The sequence below is a fragment of the Phascolarctos cinereus genome, unplaced genomic scaffold (genome assembly GCF_003287225.1).
Source record: "Phascolarctos cinereus isolate Bilbo 61053 unplaced genomic scaffold, phaCin_HiC Scaffold_4;HRSCAF=312, whole genome shotgun sequence".
In the NCBI taxonomy this organism is placed as follows: Eukaryota; Metazoa; Chordata; class Mammalia; order Diprotodontia; family Phascolarctidae; genus Phascolarctos; species Phascolarctos cinereus.
Window position 1 is genome coordinate 381368672 of NW_027555847.1, and position 24993 is coordinate 381393664.

The following is a 24993-nucleotide window of genomic DNA, read 5'->3' on the forward strand; positions in this document are numbered from 1 at the left end:
TGGTCACATTATTCCCAGAGGCTTATTTCCATGCAAAGATTACTGGGGACACAGATTTGGGTCATTCATTTATCTCATTTTTGTCATCAATATAACCAGAAGTAGAAGTCGACTGTTGTACTTCGTAATAGAAGAGGACAAAAATTACAACACTATGTTGGGATCAATGTATAGTGTGCCTGACTACGGCTGATCAGACCAATAAAACTAAAAAAATTCTAGAACAGGTTGGGCACAAATAGTTCCTAAGATCATTTGGAATTGCGGTGTTTCTAAATTTCCACATCTCATATTTCTTTTAAGCTTCTGTAATTATTTTTTTGTTCATAGGGCATAGCACCTTGTTTGATATGAGCACACTACGCTGATCAGTACTGTGCCAGTGTCTCCTATGTCTCAGAATCAAATACAATATTATTAAAGTGATCTTGATAATATCCTTATATCACTTCTTCTGATCTCTGCATAGGTGCTTCCTTTGTGTGAGATCTCTGTAAACTAGTCTTTTAGGCATACAAATGTTTGACTTTTGAACAATGTGGCCAGCCCATTTGAGTTGCCCCCTCTGCAGCAGGGTTTGAATGTTGGCAGTTCAGCTTGAGAAAGGAGCTCAATTCCCAGTACTTTATCTTCCTAAGAATATTCCTAAGACAATTCAAATGGAAATGATTCAGTTACCTGGAATGGCATTCCTTTATTCTCCAGGTTTCACAGGCATACAACAATGAGGTCAACACAAAAGCTTTATAGATCTTTGGTTTGGTAGGCATTCTTTCCCATTTTTTTTCTTTGGAGCCTCTCAAACACTGAGCTAGCTCTGGTAATTGTCCATAAACCTCATTTTCTACATGTACATACCTGGAAATTATACCGCCAAGGCAAACAAGCTTATCCACAGCATTCAAAATTTCTCTATTTCCCAAAACCAATAGTTCCAAGAATGGATGTTATAGTATTGATGGAGAACCTTTGTTTTCTTCATGTTAATTGTCAGGCTAAAATTAACATGAGTGGCAGAAAACGGATCTATACTCTTTTGCATTTGAGCCTCAGAGGTTGCTTAGGTGTACATTCATGTACAAAAATATTGCTCACCAACACTCCTCCACTTTAGTCTTGGGTTGTAGTCTTTTCAAGTTAAATAACTTGCCATCAGTGCCATAGCTGACCTTAATGCTGTTTTTGCCCATGTTGAAGTTGTCCAACAACATCACTAAAGCATCATGCTAAAAAGCATGGGAGCAAGCCCACAACCCTGTTTCACTCTGGGAATGGGAACTTTGGCATTCTCAAGTGACTGGGAAAGCACAAGAGCATCATCCATTGGTGACTGGGAAAACACAAGTGCATCATCCATTATTCAGAACCCATACAAGCATGTTGGCATGAAACTGACATACACTACTGATGAACTTTTCCAGGCAATTAAATTTTGCCATGATTTTTCACAATCCCTCATGACTGACTGCATCAAAGGACTTGGTCAGATCAATGAACACTGTCTACTGACTTCTGTTCTGCTTCTGGCATTTCTCCTGTAGTTGTCAGCAACAAACACCGTATCAACTGTTCCTCTGCCCTATCTGAAACCCCACATGGACTTTCATGGAGATTAACACCTTCCAGGTGAAATATCAGTCTATTAAAGAGGATTCTGGCAAGAATTTTGCCAGCAATGACTAAGAGAGAGACACCTTCCTTCCCATAATTGTCACAGGACAATATTTCCTTTACTTTAATAGACATGGATAATGGAGGCATCCTTGAACTCCTGGGGGATACCTCCACTTCCTATACTAAACAGAACACTTCAGTCAGGTTTTGTATGAGCAGTGAATCCTCTGCCTTGTAAATATCTGTTGGAATAGAATCAACACCAGGCATTTTGCTGTATGAGAAAAGCCTAATGGCACTCAAAACCCTTTCTCAGTTGGAAGTTCAGCAATAAAAGCATTGACTGGAGGTATAGAGCAAATTGTTCTGCACTGGTTGGTGATGGTCTGTTGAGAACATTATGGAAGTGTTTAGTCCATCTCTTCAGGATTATTTCATTATCAGTAATCAATGTGTCTCCATTAGCACTGAGTAGTTGGGGTCCTTGTCCATAAATAGCTTTCAGAGCATCACAAAAACACTTTGGATTGTCACTATCAGCATAAAACTGAATTTCATCTGCCTTCTTGTGAGCCAAGAATACTACATCTCTCTAAGCTTCTTTTGCACTTTGTTTTTGATGGGATTAAGTGCTGCACTCTTAGAGACAGGTGAACTATGTCCTACTTTCTACTCTGTGGAGTTCTCCTTTTTCATTCTGTAAGTCCTTAATTTCCCCTTAATCTTCTTTGTTTCTTTTTTTCTCCTTTTTCTTCTTTAAGAAACTTATTGTTTTTATTGGTAGGATCTAGGTTACTTGAGAGGGATCAAATAAGAGTAGTGGGTGGCTAGTATACCCTGTTGTCCATGTTTTGCAGGCTTGTAGGTGATAGAGAATTTGCCCAAGTAGTGTCCAATCATTTTGGGCTTAATTTCTACCTGATTGAAGGTCTTGCTCTTACAGATACCCACTATATTTTCCACCACCTCTGGTAGGAAGATCATGTCCTGAAGGTGTGTCTTTACTAGATTGGGCTTTTCCAGGAGTGGTGCCTCCTTCTTGGCCTTCCTCAGGCACTTCAGGAGGGAATGTTGTTTGTGCTGTAGACGCCTGTTGAGTTGCTACCACTGTCAAGCACTGTACAACTGCATGAGCTATTCACAGGACATGTCCAGCATCTGATCCAGGTCCATGCCACAACTTCTAGAAGGTTTGCTTCTTCTTCTGCTCCACTTCTGCAATCTTGTCTACTGTCAGGAAAAGTTCCCCATCATTTTCATCAAATCAAACCATATGTTTGTTAGTGTTATGGCCCAGATGAGCAAATACAATACTATACACCAAATCTCTGAAAGCTACCCGTTACTTTTCCACTTTACTCTTCTCAATTATGTATTGTCTCAACTTTTCTTCCAAATTAGCACTATTTTAGCAAACCACAAATTAGCATTAGTAACTGTTTACACAGGGAGAGGCCTCTAATTTGTTGACATTAAGTCTTCTGGTAGTTGTCTTGCCTTGGGGCCACCACTGCTTTTGTTGAATGTGAATGTTTATCTTGGAAAGGATAAGTCTATGATCAGTCCAGCACTCTGCAATACCAGTCACCTTTGTCATTTCACATTCTGTCTATTTCCTTACAATGACACAGTGTATTAAATGTCAATGTTTCTTGTGAAGGTACATCCATAAAGTTTTATTGCATTTAGGTAAACAGAATACAGTGATGGTGCTGAGGTCCTGAGATGCACAAGTCTTCAACAAGTGACCTTTGTTGTTGCTATTTCTGAGTCTATTCTTGCCAAGAACTCCCTGTAATTTATGATAGTTTGTACCTGTTCTTGTGTTAGAGTCACCCAGGATTACAAGCTTGTCTTGTTTCAGCAATTGATGATGAAGGTCTCCAAGTCTTCATAAATTTTCTCCTTGACCTCATCAGGATTCATGATGGTGCAAGTATACACAATGATAATAGTGGCATGGCAGTTCCCCGAAAGTGGCAACTGCATTGTCATAAATGCCATTGATTCCTTTTGGGAGGCATACAAGCTTGTTGACTAGATTATTTTGATTGTGAAACCTATGTCAGGTTGGTGGTGCTTCTTATCAAGACAGCCACTCCAAAAAATTATATATCTAGCTCCAACTTTGGTCAATTGGCCTACATTTACCAACTTTGTTGCACTGAGGGAGATTATTTGGATGTGATAGCAGCTGAGTTCTCTCACAATAAGATCTTTTCATCTTTCAGTCTACTGGATTTGTACCAGTAGTGGATATGTACAAATCATGAGGAGAGGAATCATCTTCACAAAAGTTTTGTACCTTTGTGTGTGTGTGAATGTGTGTGTGAATGTGTGTGTGTGTGTGTGTGTGTGTATGTGTGTGTGTGTGTGTTTCTGTTTTCACCACACCACAGGGTATGATCCCTGCCAGCTGCAGTAAGTAGGCCAGGGTTCGGTTAGGCGAAGCGCACAATTTTTAGGGTACTTTTTCTAGCCCTTTTCTCAGGCCAGGAGGTAAGTGGTGTGGTCTTTCAAAAAGGCTGCTCAGATATCCAGGAGGCTGCCAGATCCCAGTGCTGCTTCAGACAAACAAGAAGATGACATTATACTCTAGATTGCCTTTGTGCATGGTTATGCCTACAGCTCCCAGTGTGTCATCAACTTCTGCTTTGTCACTGATCCATCAACACAAGGTTTTGAGGTAGGTAAAAATGGTAAAATGGTATAGGCAATGTCTTTTGACTGTTATATGTAAATTGGATTTAAGTGAGGAAGAGTTGAATGAAATCCTTGACTTCATTCTCTCTTCCCAAGTCATCAGAGTCTAGTAAATGGAGAAAAATCAAGGTGACTACTAATGGCTCAGGATGCAGTGGATGACCTTGGCAGATTCAATGTCTAACCAAGCTCTAAACACTCCAAAGTACCTGCTTCTTCTGCCTTCATGGCTCATTGGAATAAATTGTTCACATCAGCTTTTTGCACTGGGGAAGTCTTTACATGCTTGCTGTAGACACCCCTACTTCAATGACAGGTTTGAGACCTATTATTTACCTTCAACCTGGTTTATCCTATTTTCCAAAATAGTTTTACAGAATGTGGCAGTTGTACATGCTACATCTTTTTGGAATCACAGTTGAGATGTGCAGATGGACACAAAAGTGCAAAGCAGCCTTGGAAAGGGCTTGTCAGCCCTCAAACCAGAGGTACTAGACTTCTCTTAACACTCTGCATGCCACAGAAGCAGAATTAATTTGTTGAGATTGGCACTAACTCATTGTTAGATTTACCTATAGGGTACTATCTCTCTGAGTCTTCTTCTAAGCTGCAGTGCTATGCTTGGACTCAGAACACCTGTGTTCAAATTCTTGCTCAGCCATACACCAGCTGTGTGCTCACTCAAACTCTCAAAAATTCAGTTCCTTTCTATGAAAAATCAAAATATTAATACGCACACTAACTCCTTCATATTTTTGTCATGAGGAAAGCATGTTGCAAATTTCAAAGGACTCTACAGTTATAATGTCTTGTCATAGATTAAGAAGAATAAAAGATGTTACAGGCTATCCAGTTCAATCTTCACTTTTACAGATAAAGAAATAAAGATGCACCTGTGTGAAGTGACTTGCCCATAGTCACTCAGGTAGTAAGTAGCAGTGCTCAGTGTCAGGCCCAAATAGACTAAAATACCATGCATATTTTACCCCAATGCTCTACTTCTAGGTTATATATTTGACTGTTCCAGGAAGGGCCTATACTCATTACCTCTGCTATATCTTTGTTCATATTACCACTTCCCCTCCCCAAGTCTGCACTTAGAATATCTTACTTCTTTCCATCAGGCCCTCTAAATTTTACATACATACATGCACACATATGTGTATACACACACACACATATATATATATATATATATTTTTCAGAGCTCAGTTACAAATCCATATCTTATATGACATTTTCCCTTAATACTCCAAACTGTAATCAATCCCTTTTCTCAACTCTTTCCCACTACATATATGCAATATACTTTATTTGTTCTATGATTGTTTCATGCATGCTAATGTCACCTTTTCAACTAGATTGTAAGTTTCTGAAGGTCAGGCTTTTGCAACTCTCAAAGCACCAAAAAATATTCCAGAAATATTGATGAACTGTTTGATTCTGAATTCATGTTAAGGAGTTCTTGGTATGAGTGAGTCACTTATGTTTTCTCCTTTTGTCCTAGAAGTACCTTCCCTAGCCTTATTTGGGAAGAACTTTCTAAACTAGTTCTCTCAAACTAGTGAGCTCCTGATAAATGAGGTACTCACTTAATTGTGTCAATAGCCAAGATGTTCCTTCAGTGCATGTATTTTGCTAACTCTGAACAATGGATAAATGACTCATCTAGTTTGTTTAAAGGACCTGTTTGCTGTTATCTGCACACAGTAATTTACTGAAGGAAATTGGATTTTGCTGGCCTACACTTCCTGCTGCACGGCAGTGTTTTGTTCATTTCAGGCTTCTTACCTCTTCTATTATGGCCACTAAATGAGTCAATCTTCCACATGGTATTTTAAAGTCTAAATCTTCGTACAGAACTTTTTTATGGTACCTATGAAATGAAAATGAACGTCTGGCTACAGAGAGTATACACATAAGCCTCAGAAAATGAAGATGGATGATATGTTAAGAAAATGTTGCCAGAAATGTGTCTCAAATCAGAAGAGTTGCCTTATATAATAGTCCTACTAAGTGATTTAATTTCATCTTAGCAACATTCACCAATTACAAGATTCTTTACTGAATACTGAGACAGTGTGTATATGAGGGAACTCAAGCCCACTGGCCAAGAAAAGTCACCATAGAAAATTTATGACATACTGTAGACTGTTGTTGTTAAAGGAGCAAACCAAAACAGCTTTTCTAATCAGCTCTTGAAGAAGAAAAAAACACATTTCATTTAATCTATCAACTGATCATGTGAAAAAGCTTTTTTTTTTAATTATTTTTTGAGCATCTACTGAATGGTCAAGTAACACAGTATGATTTGAGGTCCTTGACTTTAAGAAATTTAAAATACATTTCGTGAGACAAGGCTAACATGTATGGGGGGAATAACAACAACAAACAAACAGGCAAACAAGCAACAACAAGTATAATAGCCAACTTTAATATAGCACCTACTATGTGCCAGGCACTATATTAAGTACTTTACAATTATTTTCTAATTTTATAGCCGCAATAACCCTGGGAGGCAGTGCTATTATTATTATTATTATTATTTTTTACAGAAAAGGAAATGGAAGAAAATAGAAGTTAAGTTACTTGCCCAGGGTAACAAACATATTATGCAAAACATAATTAAGTGATAGTTTAGAGTATATCTTATGTATTCCTTCACATTTTTCTACTCCTTTCTTCGATCCATTCCACTAAACAAACATTGTTAAGTACATACCATGTGATAATATCTGTGCTAAGCTCTAAGGATTAAAAAAAGGTATAAAAAGATACTCTGGCCCCCCAAAGCATCTTTTTTTTGAAAGGGGGAAAATAAACATGCAAATAATATACATTTACATGTATATACATACACACACATACACACACATACACACACATGCACACACATGTATACATATACATACATATACACACACACACACACATATATATATATAGTATATACACATGCATGTGTGTGTATGTGCACAAATGATAAATTAGAGATGATCAAAGAGGAATCAAGAGCAGTGGATGAAATTTTACACGAGACTTGAAGGAAGATGAGCAGTAGAAGTATTAAAATAAAGGATTTCAAACATGGGGGTAAAGCCAGTGAAAATTCATGGAGTCAGGAAACCTAGTGTCCTATTCAAGGAACATCAAGGAGTCTAATGTCACTAGATCAAAGATTATGCTCAGAGAATGATGCGTAAGTTGACCAAAAAGGTAGGTAGAGGCTCTATAAATATTATCGGTGGATTGATAAAGGCTAAACTGTATATCATAGTCTATTGGTACAAATGGAAGTCAAGGAAGAAATTGACATGGTGACAGTGATAGCAGAGGATATGGCTTTGCAGTCTGGTAGGATTTTTATGGATGAAACACAGTAAGCAAGACATTCCTGCAAGAAGGAACAGTTGGAAAAAAAAAAGACATGAATGGGGTAGATATAAGGGAGAATGATGAGTCTGGCTTAATCAGAATATTGACAAATACAAGGAATGTCTGAATGGATAAGGGAGCAACAGCTTGTGGAGTAGGAAAGAAGGTTACTTGCAGGAAGTCACATCAGAATTGGTCTTGGAAGGAAAGCATTTGGAAAGCAAAGATAAGGAGGAAATTTACTTCAGACAGGCTGTAACTTGTATGGATTCATAGTGCAAGGTAGAAAGATAGAGTATTAAAAATCAGTTATCTCTCTCATAGGAACTGCTGCAGCATAATAAATTCCCAAACAACACAATGAATGACAAAACTTTTTAAAAAGATGGCCTGACAGGGATAAGAAAAATGAATTGGGAGTAGGTCAGGAGTTCCACCACCAAGATCCCTATCATTATTTTAGTTATAACCAAGGATTCAGTAGATTTGGAACTGAGTCAGGCACAGTGTGATCTTCCCAGTGCCTTGGGGGGTATTGTGTGGTGGTAATATTTAGTTCAGACATAATTCTGTACCTTTCTCACACAGTCTTAACTCATTATGAAAAATATTTGCAATTCCACTTACACATTAACCTGGATAGAAAAATCAGATTTGTGTTGATCTGGTGCTTTGGTTCTCAAAACTTTTTTAATGCATGTATTCCAATAATATCTGCCCTCCTCTTATCAGTGAAAGTTTTGTTTTTGTTTCCTAGCCTTACCTGTACCCTTCTTGCTTTGTTTCCTTATTTTTGACACTATCCAAAAGAGGCAGATTACAGCAATTATTATTATCTCTACGTTGACGTCTTAAATTATCATGACTTCCTTTTCCAAATTACTTGGCCTTCCTAAATAATCTTCCCGCTTTTTAAACTATTTCCTAGTTTAAATTTAAATATGTTTCTTCTCCAGTGGATTTTTGAGGTTGTGGAATGATTGGTGGCTACAACGAAGACTGGTAGCAATGTAAGCAGTAATCAAAGAAAGGTGATTCAAAAGTTGGAAAAAGAGGCAGAAATGGAATACCTGTTAAGAGTGGAGTGAATATGGAACTGAGCAGGTATATGACTTAGAACTAGTCAAAATAAACTGGATAAAGTTCACAGAGAACAATTGGTGTCAAAGGTTGAGTTCATCAAAAACCATAAGACAAAGTAGAAGACAGGTAGAGAGAGCAGGTGAGGTAAAAAGTTCTGTTCCAAAATCCTAATGCCTTCTTCATCCTCTATCCTTTGCATAAATTGTCACCTATGACTGAAATACAGTCTTTCATCTTTGACTCTCAGAATCCTTATCACCCTTCAGCATTCAACTCAGAGGCCACTTAATCCAAAAAATAGTTTCTCTAATCCTCTCAAGTTCATTTAGAGCATGAACCATTTTATCTGATGAGCCTTGAATTCCCTAGGCTTATTTCATAATTTCTACCCTCTCTCTGAGGTTCTCTGATTGTTACAGGGTACTCATCTGTTTATCCCAGGCTTAGTACTGAAGTACCTCAAAAATTATTATTTTCTCTCCCAGAAAAAAGGGCTATGTCTTTTGAACTGAGAGGTAGCCTGGAACAGTAGATACAAAGGCAGCCTCCTCTAATGCCAGGAAAATTTGAGTTTAAGTCATGCCTCAGAAACATCATATCTAGATGACTGGACAAGTTCTTTAAACTCTCAGTACCCCAGGAAACTTTCTATGACCACGCTATATTTTTTCCTTAAACATTTTTTAAATTTTTAAAAATTTTATTAATTTATTTTGATTTATCAACAATCACTTTCATATGCTTCTGAGTTTAAAAATTTTCTCCCCCTTCCTCCCCACTCCCATCCCCAAGATGGTGCACAATCTCATATAGACTATACATTTACATTCCTATTAAACATATTTTCACATTAGTTAAGTCGTAAGAAAAATTAAAACCAGTAGGTGGAACCATTAGAAAGAGGAACCAAAACTCAACAGAAGAGAAAAAAAATGATAGCAATTCAACTTCGATAGTTCTTTCTTTGGATGTGAATAGCATTTTTTGCCATGAGACTTCTGGGAATGTCTTAGATCCTTGTATTGCTGAGAAAGGTTAAGTTTATCAATGTTAATCATCACACAACATGGCTGTTATTGTGTACAAAATTCTATTGCCTCTGCTCATTTCACTCAGCATCAGACTATACAAGTTTTTCCAGGTTTTTCCGAAGTCATCCTGTTCATCATTTCTTATAGCACAATAGTATTCCATTACAATCATATACCACAACTTGCTCAGCCATATCCCAATTGATGGGCATCCTCGCAATTTTCAATTCTTTGCCACCACAAAAAGAGCTGCTATAAATATTTTTGTACATGTGGGTCTTTTTCCCTTTTCTATGATCACTTCGGGATATAGCCCTAGAAGTGATATTGCTGGGTCCTAGGGTATGCACATTTTTATAGCCCTTTGGGCACAGTTCCAAATTGTTCTCCAAAATGGTTGGATCATTTCACAATTCCACCAAAAATGCATTAGTGTTCCAATTTTCCCACATCTTCTCCAACATTTACCATTTTTTCTGTTTTGTTATGTTAGCCAATCTGGTAGGTGTGATGTGGTACCTCAGAGTTGTTTTGATTTGCATTTCTCTAATAAATAATCATTTAGAGCATTTTTTCATATGACTATAGATGGCTTTAATTTCTTCATCTGAGAACTGTCTGTTCATGTCCTTCAACCATTTATCAATTGGAGAATGGCTTGTGTTCTTTTAAATTTGTCTTAATTCTCTAAATGTTTTAGAAATGAGGCCCTTATCAGAGAGACGGTTGTAAAATTCTTTCCCAATTTTCTACCTTCCTTCTAATCTTAGTTGCATTGGCTTTTTTTTTGTGCAAAAACTTTTCAATTTAATGTAAACAAAATTATCCATTTTGCTTTTGATAATGTGCTCTATCTCCTGTTTGGTCACGAATTCTTCTGTTCTCTGCAGATCTGATAGGTAAACTATTCCTTGTTCTACCAGCTTGCTTATAGTATCAGCCTTTATGTGTAAGTCTTGAACTCACTTTCACTTTATTTTGGTATGTGGTGTGAGATTTGGGTCTAAGCCTAGTTTCTGCCATACTCTTTTCCAGTTTTTCCGCAGTTTTTTTTCAAAGAGTGGGTTCTTGCTCCAGAAGCTGGGGTCTTTGGGTTTATCAAATAATAGATTACTGTAGTTATTGACTACTGTGTCTTGCATATTTAACCTATTCCACTGGTCTACCATTCTATTTCTTAGCCAGTATCAAGCAGTTTTGATGATTGATGCTTTATAATACAATTTAAGATCTGGAATTGCTAGGCCACCTTCCCCTGCATTTCTTTTCATTAGTTCCTTTGATATTCTAGACCCCCAATCTTATGTGAAATGCTTCTAGCTTGTCCCCATTACATATAATGCATGCTGAAGTTTTTAGATAGATGCTATTTATTATTTTAAGGAAGACTCAATTTACACTTATGCTTTCTAGTGTTTTTAATAGGAATGGGGGTTGTATTTTGTCAAAAGCTTTTTCTGCATCTATTGAGATGATCATGTGATTGCTGTTGGTTTTGGTATTGATATGCTCAATGATACTGACAGTTTTCCTAACATTGAACCAACCCTGCATTCCTGGTATAAATCCTACCTGGTCATAGTGTATTATTCTTGTGATAAGTTGCTGTAATCTATTTGCTAGTTTTTTGTTTAAATTTTTTGCATGTATATGCATTAGAGACATTGGTCTATAATTTTCATTCTCAGTTTTGACTCTTCCTGGTTTGGGTATCAGCACCATATTTGTATCATAAAAAGAATTTGGTAAGACTCCTTCTTCACCTATTTTCCCAAATGCTCTATATAGTATTGGAATTATTTGTTTAAATATTTGATAGAATTTGCATGTAAATCCATCTGGCCCTGGAGATTTTTTCCTAGGGAGTTCATCAATGGCTTGTTCAATTTCTTTGTCACAGATGGGGTTATTTAAGTATTTTACTTCTCTTTGTTAATCTGGGCAATTTATTTTTTGTAATATGTATCCATTTCACTAAGATTGTCAAATTTGTTGGCATATAGTTGGGCAAAATAATTCCTAATTATTGTTTTAATTTCCTCTTCCTTGGTGGTAGCTTCGCCCTTTTTATTCTTGATACTAGTAATTTGGTTTTCTTCTTTCTTTTTTTTTAATTAAATTAACCAAAGGTTTATCTATTTTATTGGTTTTTTCATAAAACCAGCTCTTAGTTTTATTTATTAGTTCAATAGTTTTCTTAATTTCAATTTTATTGATTTTTCCTTTGGTTTTCAATATTTCTAATTTGGTGTTTATTGAGGATTTTTAATTTGTTCTTTTTCTAGTTTTTTAGTTGTATGCCCAATTCATTGATCTCCTATTTTTCTATTTTATTTATGTAAGCATTTAGAGATATAAAACTTCCCCTAAGAACTGTTTTATCTGCATCCCGTAAGTTTCAGTATGTTGTCTCATTGTTGTCATTCTCTTGAATGAAATTATTGATTGTTTCTATGATTTGTTTTTTGACCCAATCATATTTTAGGATTAGATTATTTAGTTTCCAATTATTTTTTGGCCTATCTTTCCATGGCCCTTTATTACTTATAATTTTTATTGTCATGATCTGAAAAGGATGCATTTAATATTTCTGCCTTTCTGCATTGGATTGTGAGGTTTTTATGCCCTAGTACATGGTCATTTTTGTGTATGTGCCATGTACTGCTGAGAAAAAAAGATATATATTCCTTTCTATCCCCATTCACTTTTCTCCAGAGGTCTATCATACCTAACTTTTCTAATGTTCTATTCACCTATTTAATTTCTTTCTTATATTTATCTGGTACAGAGAGAGGGAGTTTGAGGTCCCCCACTAGTATAATTTTGCTGTCTATTTCTTCCTGTAACTCCCTGAAATTCTCTAAGAATTTGAATGCTATGCAACTTGGTGCATGTATGTTTAGTAATGATATTAATTCATTGTCTATGGTGCCTTTTAGCAAGATGTATTTTCCTTCCTTATATCTTTTGATTAGATCTATTTTTGCTCTTGCTTTGTCTGAGATCAGGATTGCTACCCTGCATTTTTCACTTTAGCTGAAGCATAATATTCTGCTCCAGGCTTTTACCTTTACCCTGTATGTGTCACTCTTTTTCAAATGTGTTTCCTGTAAACAACATATTGTAGGATTGTGGTTTTTATTCCATTCTGCTATCTGCTTCCATTTTATGGGGGAGTTCATCCCATTCACAATCACAGTTACTATTACTATCTGTGTCTTTTTCTCCATCCTTTTCCCCCCGTTTATGCTTTTCTTTCTCCTTTCTCCCCCTCACTAGCATTTTGCTTTCTGACCACTGCCTCCTTCAGTCCCTCCTCCCTTCTATTATCCTTTTCCCTTTTCTTCCCCTTTACCTTACTGCTTTTCCCTCCCTTCTCTCCCATCCCTTTTCTTTCCCCTTTTCCCTCCTACTGCCTACAAGGCAAGTTAGATTTCTATACCTAACTGATTATGTTATGCCCTTCTTGAGCCAAATCTGATGAAAGCCAGGTTCAAACAATGCTGATCCCCCTCCCTTCTTTACTTCTGCTGCAATAGGATTTTGTGTCTTTTCCTGTAATGTGATTTACCATTGTCTGCCTTCTCCTTTCTCAGTACATTTTCTAAGGTCAGTTTAATCCACTTATTTTGATCCATTTAATCCACTTGATTAGATTTTTTTTAATCATTACATCAAAGTCAACTAATATCTACCTTATTTATGTATTCCCCTTTAAGATGACCTAATAATAATACAGTTCTCAAGGTTGAGTGTCATTTCCCTTGTAGGGTTTAAACGCCCCCCCTTATTAACAACATATTGTATCTTTCTGTTCCATTTACCTTTTTATGTCCATCTTGAGTCCTCTACTTGACGATCAATTTTTTTGTTGAGCTCTGGTCTTTTTCTCAGGAAAGTTTGGAAGTCTCCTATTTCATTGAATATCCATCTCCTCCCTTGAAACATGATGCTCATTTTTGCTGGGTATTTGAGCCTTTGCTGCAATCCAAGCTCCTTTACCTTACGGAGTATCATGTTCTGCGCCCGTGGTCTTTTAATGTAGAAGCAGCAAGGTCCTGTGTAATCCTGACTGTGGTTCCATGATATTTAAATTGTTTCTTCCTGGCTTCTTGCAGAACCTTCTCTTTCATCTGGTAATTTTGGAATTTTTACTATTATATTCCTTGGCATTGTCAATTTGGGATCTCTTTCAGGTGCTGAGCGGTGTATTCTTTCTATGGTTATTTTCCCTTCTGATTCTAGGACTTCTGGGATGTTTTCCTTTATGATTTCCTTAAAGATACTGCCCAGGATCTTTTTTTCATCATGATTTTCAGGTAGTCCAATAATTTTTAAATTGTCTCTCCTGAATCGATTTTCCAGGTCGGTTGTTTTATTGATGAGGTGTTTTACGTTTTCATCTATTTTTTCATTTTTTTTTTTTTGGTTTCTGTTTGAGTGATTCTTGCTGTCTCATAGAGACATTAGTTTTCATTTGTCCAATTCTAGTTTTTAACTGATTTTTTTCTTTTGTTAGTTTTTGTACTTCCTTCTTCAATTGGCCAATTGTGTTTTTTAGGGACTTGTTTTCTTCAGTGTATTTTTTTTTCCAATTGGCCAATTGTATTTTTGAAAGACTCTTCTACCATTTTCCTTTGACTTTAACATCCTTCTTGAGCTCTTCTAAGAAGGCTTTTTGGGCTTCAGACCAGTTCATATTCCCTTTTGTTGTTGCAGATGTGGGTTTGTCAACAATGTTGTCCTCTACAGAATTTCTGTCTTGATCTTCACTCTTCTCATTATATGAATCTATGGTTCATTTCTTTTTATTCACGGTGTTTCTTTATTCCCTGGCCTTTAAAGAGATTGAACTCTCTTTCTGGGGAATAGAGGGCACTGACCCAAGCTTCTTCTGTTGGGAGGCTAGGTCTTGGTCACTGGCTTTATGTACTGGGGCCTCTTATGTCGGCAATTGGAGGCTTTAGGTTTCTGGCAGCTTACCGCATGTTGGACTGGAATCAGCAAGGCTGGAACTTTCAGGCAGTTCTAGGTTGCCTGCTTTTCCTTTCGTTCAGCTTTCTTCAGCTCCTTTTAGATGGGTGCTGCAGGGTATTTATCTTCCTGGGGCCCCTTGTAATGCTGCCTCTCTATAACCATACTTTGAAGAAAAGTTTATGATCTATATCAGTAAATGAAGTTTCACCAGGGAGTTTCCTACACCAGTGAAATCATAGTTCTAAACATACCTTCTGAATAAAGTAGGACCTCTATGACAGTGTACACTTTCAATAAGGCACTGAGTAAGTCTTCTAGGAACATTTGGTCCAGGGTTAGACAAGGTCCCTGGCATAAGAATATGCCACAGATAAGTTAATTAACTTGAACAGAGTTTTTCAGTAATTGGTTGATGGAGTGAGGATTATAACAGAGGCTTTCTGGTTCTAATATGTTCTTATCACATATCCATGTATAGGAAATCACCATTCCCATGACTTGATCTTGAAAACTGAATTATAAAACAGGTTAAGAAAAAATGGATTAGGTTTTTCCTTAAGGGTCATTTTGCTTAAATACAAATCCAGAGCATTTTATTTTTACTACTAATTGATGACTGATACTTTGGAAGAAGATACACTGTTCCACAATGTTTCAGTTGAAAAGGGCAAGAAGCTATCCATATTGGGAAGAAGAAAAACTGGAATTGATTCTAGGCTTCATTATTTAAATGGCTATCAGATAATGTGCAATATACTTTCTTGGTTTAGGCCTCATCTTCCTCACTGGAAGATGGTGTGAAGAATATGACCTTTAAAAGGTCATTGTAGTACTGAATCTATGATACTTGAACCCACAATCTTGAATTCTGGCTTTTCTGCCATCAAAACAAATATGGAAAAACATATTTGGGGGCATGAGGATTTTTTATGTGCCCTTCAGATTACAGTAGGGGACCTTTTCCTCCTTGTCTAAGGATAGGGATGACCTTCATAGGCTTATTCATCCTCATATTCAATCTAAAAATCTTTTTATCTAGTCTTTTGTATAAAAGGAGTTTGATACATTCTATGAAGCAATAGAAAAAGAAAACAATCTATACTGTTGCAGCCCACCCCCAAAGAGATCACAGGCTAGCCCATTCCCATATTAATTCACTGTTCAGAAATATATTGCATCTTTCATTATATTCCAGAGAACAATGTGGCTAATAATTCAATTTCATGTTTATTTTTATACAGAGCTGGTGCCACCATTATTTTCTTTTTAAATTTTTTTTAAAATTTATTTCATTAAATATTTCCTAATTAAGTGTAGAAAATTAACATTTTAAAAAAAAATTTGAGTTCTAAATTCTCTCTCTCTACTCTCCCTGAGAAGGTAAGCAATGTGATATTAATTTTACATTTGAAGTCATACAAGACGTATTTCCATATTAATTATCTGCAAAAGAAAATAAAAGCAATAAAAACAAAGAGCAAAAAAAAGTATGTTTCAATCAGCATTCAGAATTTATTGGTTCTCTTTCTGAAGGTGGATAGGATTTTTCATAATGGGACCTTTGAATTGTGTTGGAACATTGTCTTGAACAGAATAGCTAAGTCTTTCATGATTCACAGTTGTTGTTACTGTGCTTAATGTTCTCCTAGTTCTAATAACTTCATTTTGCATGAGTTAACAAAAGTTTTCCCAGGTCTTTTTTTTTTTCTGGAAAGTTTCCTACTCCTCATTTCTCATACCAAAATAGTTTCCCATTACAATCACTTACTACAACTGTTTCAGCCATTCCCCAATTGATGGACATCCTTTCTATTTCAGTTCTTTGCCACCACAAAAAAGCTGTTGTGGATAATTTTTTTTTTGTACGGATAGGTCCTTTCCCCTTTCCTTTTACCTCTTTAGGAAACAGAACTACTAGTAGTGTTGCTTAGTATTGCTGGGTATGAATACCTTTTTTAGCCCTTTAGGTTTATTTCCAAATTGTTCTTCAGTTTAGACTAATTCACAACTCCACCAATAGTGCATTAATGTCCTAATTTTTCTGCATCCTTTCTAGCATTTGTCATTTTCCTTTTCTGTCATTTCAAAAATGTGAGGTAGTATATCACAGTTGTTTTAAGAAACTTGTCACAATTGGAATTCAACAAAAAGGTAGACTGAAGCAGGTCTCTAAGCAAGATAAATTTTATCATCAGGGGCACACCTGACAATAAATGTGTTTAATAAAGAGAACCAGCTTCTCTTCACTTATGGCAAAGATCCTAAGCAAGAAGGATAGCTTCCTTTATTGAAAAAAAAAAGCTTGAGGGCATATAGAATAAAGAATAGAATGGGGTAAGATGACATCATGGGATTGGGGAAACATAATTGGTTACAAGCTGAGGCACAGAGAACAATATGATTGGTTGAAAATTTGGTAATGGGGGCTAGCAACATCTTCCCTTCTTTCATAAGCCTAAAAATTCTCATTGTCTGCGTGTAGGTAGGAGACAGTGGCCCAGAAATTTGGACGGCAAATCTGACATTTTTAAAGGATAGCTTGATAGAGTAAAGATATAACACACATTGTGTTCACAGACGTTGTCCAAGGTTAGCAAAATTCCTTAAGGCAAGAAAAGATTAGCAATTAGCAGGAGAGCTGAATTTCTAAAAATTAACCCTATCCAGGGCACCTGAATTCTCAGCTAAGTTCAGAGAAAAAGAATTAGGAGTTCAACAGCTACAGGAGAAAAGCAATTATAGAACAAAATCAATTAATTGTAAATAGGATTAATAGGAACATTATATAACATCAATGTTAGTCTTCTTACTGCTGATAGCTTTGATATGAAATGTGTCTGTTCATATACTTTGACCATTTATCAAGTAGGGAATGGCTCTTACTTTTGCAAATTTATCACAGTTCCATACACACTTTAGAAATAAGGACTTTACCAGAGAAACAAGCTGAGAATCCACTCCCCCCCACCCAGTTTTCTATTTTCCTTCTAATTTTGGCTGTGCTAGTTTAATTCATGCAAAAGCATTTTGAGTTCATGTAATCAAAATTATCATTTCATATCCTGTGATGCTTTCATATATTTTGACCTTTTTTTTGGTATACAGTGTGAAATGTTGGCCCATGTGTAATTTCTCCTAAATTGCTTTCAAGTTTTCTGAGGAATTTTTGTCAAATTTTGAGTTCTTACCCCCAAAGTTGTCTGTCTGGTCTTTAACTGCTAGCATTTCTAGTACAATATTCAATAACAGTAGTGATAATGGACATCTTTGCTTCGCTCCTGATCTTTTTGGGAAAGATTCAGGTTTATTCCTAATACAGATAATGTTTTCAATGGTTTTAGATAGATACTACTTATCCTCTTAAGAAAGGTGACATCATTATTTTCAACAGGAGTTCATTTAATTTGAAATCATGTGGTTCAGAAACTCTAAAAAGAATGCAAAAAACAAAGATTTCTTTAAAGGAAAATGAACGAAGGTGACTAGAGTTGATTCTTGAAAAGATTACCTTTAGGAAGGTGGCCTAGCTGTACCAGATCTACAATTGTATTATAAAGCAGGAATAATCAAAACTATCTGGTCTTGGCTAAGAAATAGAGTGGTGGATCAGTGGAATAGGTTAAAAACACAAGACACAATAGTCAATGATTATAATAATCTACTGTTTGATAAAGTCAAAGACTATAGCATCTGGGATAAGAACTCACTATTTGACAGAAAATGCATGGAAAACTGGAAAACAATGTACTAGAAATTAGGAATTGACCAATATCTTCCATTATATAACAAGGAAAGGTCAAAATGAGTACACAATTCATACATGAATGGTAAAAGTACAAACAAATTATGAGAGCAAGGAATAGTTTACCTGTCAGATTTATGGAGAAGGGAAGAATTTATGGCCAAACAAGAGAAAGAGAACATTATGGAATACAAAAGGAACAATTTTGATTACACTAAATTAAAAAGTTTTGCACAAAAAGAGCCAATGCAACCAAAATTAGAAGGGAAGTGAAAACTGGGAAATATATATATTTTTTTACATCCAGTGTCTCTGATAAAGGCCTCATTTCTAAAATATAGATAGAATTGGGTCAAATCTATATGAATACATATCATTGCCCAATTGATAAATGGTCAAAGTACATGAACAGGTAATTTTTAGATGAAGAAATTAAATTAGAGGAATGGAAATCAGAACAACTCAGAAGTACCACATCACACCTATCAGATTGGCCAACATGACAACACAGGAAAATGATACTTTGGAGAAGATGTGAGAAAACTGGAACTCTAATGCATTGTTGGTGGAGTTGTAAAATGATCCAACCTTTCTGGAGGACAATTTGGAACTATGCCCAAAGAGCTATAAAACTGTGCATACCCCTTGATCCAGTAATACCACTACTAGTTCTATATCCCAATCAGATTACACAAATGAGAGAAGACACACATGTACAAAAATAATTTTAGCAGCTCTTTTTGTGGTGGCAACGAATTGGAAATTGAGAGGATGCCCATCAATTGGGGAATGGCTGAACAAGTTGTAGTATATGAATGTAATGGAATGCTATTATTCCAGAAGAAATGGTGAGCAGGCAAACTGCAGAAAAACCTGAAAGACTTTCATGAACTAATGCTGAGTGAAATGAGCAGAAACAAGAGAATCCTGTACACAGTAACAGCAACATTGTGTGATGACAAACTTTGATAGACTTAGTTCTTATGAGTAGTGCAACAATCTAAGAAAATTCCAAAACAAACTCATGATGGAAAATGCCACCCATATCCAGAGAAAGAACTATGGAGTATGAATGTAGGTCAAAGCATGCCATTTTCTATTTTTTCTTGTTGTGTTTTGATTTTTTTTCCATTCTCATGGTTTTTCCCTTTTGTTCTGATTCTTGTTTCCCAGCATGACTACTATGGAAAGGTAGCCTATATTAGATTACATGCTGTCTTGGGCAGGGAGTGGAAGCAGGGGAGAAAAAATTAGAGCTCAAAATCTTAGAAAAGCAAATGTTGAAAACTAAAACTTAATTAAAAAAAGAGAAAGAAAAAAAGAGAAAGGATTTCCTTTAATAGTGGAATATTAGATTACAATTTTCTAATTGCAGTTTGGTGTTAGGCTTTATACTTCACATATGTATTCCTGGGCCAAGCATTTTTGAGTAAAAGGTAAATAAACTGATAGTCTAATCTTGGTAGTTAGAGTGGTAAACATCATCAAAATCTTCCATGGATAAAGGATACAAAATAGTAGAGGTTACAGAGATGGATGGAAACTTCAGGACATTAAAAAATCAACATGGATCAGGACAAGATAATATTCTTATAACTTTTCTTACACAGAGTAGGTGCAATAATTTTTTTTAATATAAATTTATTTATTTTTAGTTTTCAACATTCACTTCCACAAGTTTTTGAATTCCAAATTTCTCATCCCTCCCCACACCCCAAGATGGCATGCATTCTGAATACCCCTTCCTCTGGTCTGCTTCTCTTCTATCTCTCCCCCTCCCTTCTCTTATCCCCTTCCCTTTCTATTTTCCTGTAGAGCAGTATAGACTTCTGTACCCCATTTCCTGTATTTCTTATTTCCCAGTTGCATGTGAAAACATTTTTTTTAAAACATGTGTTTTTAAAACTTTGAGTTCCAAATTTTCTCCCTTCCTCCGTCCCCACCCACGATCATTGAAAAGGCAAGCAACTCAATATAGGTTGTACATGTGCAGTTATGCAAAACACTTCCTTAGTAGACATGTTGTGAAAAACTAACTCTATTTCCCTTAATCCTATCCTGCCCTCCCATTTATTCTATTCTTTCTTTTGACCCTGTCCCTCCTCAGAATATTTGCTTCTGATTACCCTCTTTCCCAATCTGCCCTCCTCTCTATCACCCCCCTGCTCTCTTGTCCCCTTCTCCCCTATTTTCCTGTAGGGTAAGACAGATTTCCATACCCAATTGAATGTGTATGTTATTCTCTCCTTAAGCCAAATCCTATGAGAATAAGATTCCTCATTCCCTCTCACCTTCCCCTGTTTCCCCTCCACTGTGAGAGACTTTTCTGGTTTTTTTTGTGAGATAATTTACCCCATTCTACCTCTCCCTTTCTTCTCCAAGTATCATCCTCTCTCATCCCTTAATTTTATTCTCCAGATATGACCCCTTAATCTTCAACTCACCCTGTGCCCTCTATCTATCTATCTATATATACATATATACAATTTTTCCTTCAACTACCCTAATACTGACAAAGTTCTCATGAGTTACAAATATCATCTTTCCATGCAGGAATGTAAACAGTTCAATCTTAATAAGTCTCTTATGATTTCTCTTTCCTGTTTACCTCTTCATGTTCCACTGGAGTCCTGTATTTGAAAGTCAAATTTTCTGTTTAGCTCTGGTCTTTTCATCAGGAATGCTTGAAAGTCCTCTATTTCACTGAATGACCATTTTTTCCCCTGAAGGATTATACTCAGTTTTGCTGGGTAGGTGATTCTTGGTTGTAATCTTATCTCCTTTGCCCCTGGAATATTATATTCCATGCCCTGTGGTCCTTTAATGTAGAAGCTGCTAAATCTTGTGTTATCCTGATTGTGTTTCCACAGTACTTGAATTGTTTCCTTCTGGCAGCTTGTAATATTTTCTCCTTGACCTGGGAACTCTGGAATTTGGCTACAATATTCCTAGGAGTTTTCCTTTGGGGATCTCTTTCAGGAGGAGATCTGTGGATTCTTTCAATTTCTATTTTGCCCTCTGGTTCTAATATTCAGGGCAGTTTTCCTTGATAATTTCTTGAAAGATGATGTCTAGGCTCTTTTTTGATCATGGCTTTCAGATAGTCCAATAATTTTTAAATTCTCTCTCCTGGATCTATTTTCCAGGTCAGTTGTTTTTCCAATGAGATATTTCACATTGTTTTCTAATTTTTCATTCTTTTGGATTTGTTTTACAGTGTCTTGATTTCTCATAAAGTCACTGTCTTCCAATTGCTTTATTCTAATTTTTAAGGAAGTATTTTCTTCAGTAATCTTTTGGACTTCCTTTTCCATTTGGCCAATTTTTCTTTTTAGGGCATTTTCTCCTCATTGGCTTTTTGGACCTCTTTTGCCATTTGGGTTAGGCTATTTTTTAAGGTGTTATTTTCTTCAGTATTTTTTTGGGTCTCCTTTAGCAAGCTGTTGACTTGTTTTTCATGATTTTCTTGCATCACTCTCATTTCTCTTCCCAGTTTTTCCTCTACTTCCCTTACTTGCTTCTCAAAATCCCTTTTGAGCTCTTCCAAGGCCTGGGACTGATTCATATTTTTCTTGGAGGCTTTGGATGTAGGAGCTTTGATTTTGTTGTTTTCTTCTGATTGTATATTTTGATCTTCTTTGTCACCAAAGTAAGATAATATAGTCTGATTTTTTTGCACTGCTTGCTCATGATACCAGCCAATTACTTGAGTTTTAAAGTCTTTGTTAAGGTAAAAGTCTACTTCCAATGTGGAGAGTGTACTGTCCCGAGCTTCAGGGGTTTGTGTAGCTGTTTTCAGATTTACTTGTAGCGACCTGTAGATTTTCAGTTCTTCCAAGGTGGTATAATAAGGGACGAGGTGTTTACTCCTTTCCTGGCCTGTGACCACAAGTATTCCTTTCTGTCCTGTAACTGTGAGGAGGGGTTTCTCTCCACAGCCACTACAAGCTCCACCATGCCAGCGCTCCTCCTCACCCCAGCACTGCCGCCCAGAACTGTGACCCAGATCCACACAGGGCAAAGCAAGAGATTCCTACCTCAGCACTGGCAAAGAGACCCCTGCAGTCCCTCTCTGATCAGCCACTGGATTCCCCCTCCGTCAATGGGCCGGAAGGTGGGAAGCAGCTGCCCCCCCAAGGGCCATGCTCTTGGGGAATGGATGAAACCCTGCCTTCCTCTCTGACCACCTACAGAAACAGACTTTTCCCACTGACCTTCTAAGTTGTATTTGGCATTGGTGGATTGAGGAGTCTGGAAACCTCCACAGCTGCCTGCAATTCAGTCCTCTGAGGCCTGCTCCAGGTTTGCTGTGCCCTGCCTGCCCATGCTGTGCTGCGCTGCACTCCCAGCCCAGCCTGATACACCTTTGTGATCAATCATCCAGGTTTTTTTGGGCTGGAAATTTGTTTCACTCTGTCTTTTTGTGGGTTCTGCTGCTTCATAATTTGTTTAGAGCCCATTTTTATGCGTATTTGGAGGGGTTTGGGGGAGAGCTCAAGCAAGTCACTGCTTTCACTCCGCCATCTTGGCTCTGCCGCCCTTCTAGGTGCGATAATTGTAAACATTTAATGCCTTCCAGCTATATAATATATTAATGACCATTGCACACTGAACTGATAAAGTAAATTTTTCTTGTAAAATTTTTGGGGAAATATATGAGAAGTACTACTTTTATTTTTGTTTCCTTATTTTGTTTTATTTCAAGGTACAAAGAATGAAGGGGAAAGGTCTGATCTTTAAAAAAAAATGTCACTGTCAGGATGAAGAAAGCAGCTTAGAGAAAAGTCATTAGGGTGAGATAAAGTAAGATAGGGTGTTGTTTTTCAGTCATTTCAGTTGTGTCTGACCCTTTGTGACCTCATTGAAGTTTTCTTGGCAAAGATATTGGAGTGGTTTCCTGTTTCCTTTTACAGTTCATTTTACAAAGGAGGAAACTGAGGCAAACAGGGTTGAGTGACTTTTCCTGTGTCACACAGCTAGGAAATGTCTCATACTGAATTTGAACTCAGATTTTCCTGGCTCCAGACATAGCACTCTATACACTACACCTTGAAGCTGCCCTAGATGAAATAGATACAGGGAAATTATGTGATTCTCCTTTAAAAAGGAATTCTGAAACAAAAAAAAGTTATCAAAACTAAGGGCAGATGCCAAGGCTAAGACCAGATGGCAGGAGAATCCATACAATATTTAGGAATTAGATAATTCCCTCTTTCTAAATTATTTGAAGACATTTAATAATGAAGGCATATAACACCCCACCTCTAAGCAGAAACAGAAGGTAAATTGAAACAGGATAGAAACATTGAAAATGACCTTTAGACATATATATATATATTTATTTGGAGGAGCAGATTATATTTAAATTAGTAATCAGGTATGCCACATTTAAAGGCTTGTTTTTTTACAATTTTTTCCTATCTTGTATTTTAAAATTTCAGAGAGAAAGTGAAATTAATTTATGTGTGTTCTCTTTCTAGCTAGAGAATTTTGTGTTTACTTGTTGAGAAAACAAGAGGGAGTGTATTAAGTATGGCATCATTGGTCTTGTCATTTACCTATCACAGAAATAAATGTGGGTTTTGTGTTTCTGCTATGCTAATAAAGAGCCTCTAATCTCTCAGTGATAGCAATCAAACTTAAAGCCAGATTCCTCAGAAAGGATTTCTCACATTCTTTAAGGCATTTTACACCAAAGAAATAATGCATGCATAAGCACTGTTAGAACTGAAATTCACAAATGAAACACACCTTCTTATCAACTCCACAGTCTATCTTCCAACCTTACTATTCAATCAAAAGTTTTCTCTCCAATTTAAAAGTGATTTCTTAATGGAGACATCCAATACCTTTTTATGAATTCTCAGCCTTCTTGACTTTTCTGTATCCTTGACAATGTTGATCACCCTCTCCTCCTTGATACTCCTTTCTCTCTAGGTTTTTGAGAAACAGTTTTCTACTGTTTCTCCTCCTAATTATCTGACATTAATTCTCAGTTTCTCTTGCTAGATATTCATCCAAGTTATGGCTATTAACTGTGGGTATCTCACCAAGACCTGTCTTTTGCCATCTTTTCTCTTTATACACAATCTGTCTTGATGAGCTGCTCAACTATCATGGATTCTAGTAGCATCTGAAGCTGATGATTTTCAGATCTACTTTTCCAGCCATAACCTCTCCATCTGCCCTTTAGACATCACACTAGAAGTCTTTTAGACAAATCAAAATTAATGCATCCATTACTGGAATCATTATCTTTTCTACAAATTTTTCCACTTCTGAATTTCTTTATTACCTTGGAGGTCAGCACACTTGTCCCAGTCCTCCAATCTAGGCATCATCCTCAGTTCCACAACTTCTCTCAATTCCTACATCCAATCTTTTGTCAAGGACTCTCAATTCCACCTTTGTGACATGTTCAGAATATTCCTTCTTCTTTCCTCTGATTTGGCCACTACCTTGGCGCAG

At 36.6% G+C, this 24993-nt stretch overlaps 1 pseudogene; it reads right to left on the minus strand.

The window, feature by feature from the left end:
• Positions 1-2406: 2406 nt before the first annotated feature.
• On the minus strand, positions 2407-2830 carry LOC110207897 (small ribosomal subunit protein uS19 pseudogene; annotated as a pseudogene).
• Between the last annotated feature and the right edge of the window lie 22163 nt (positions 2831-24993).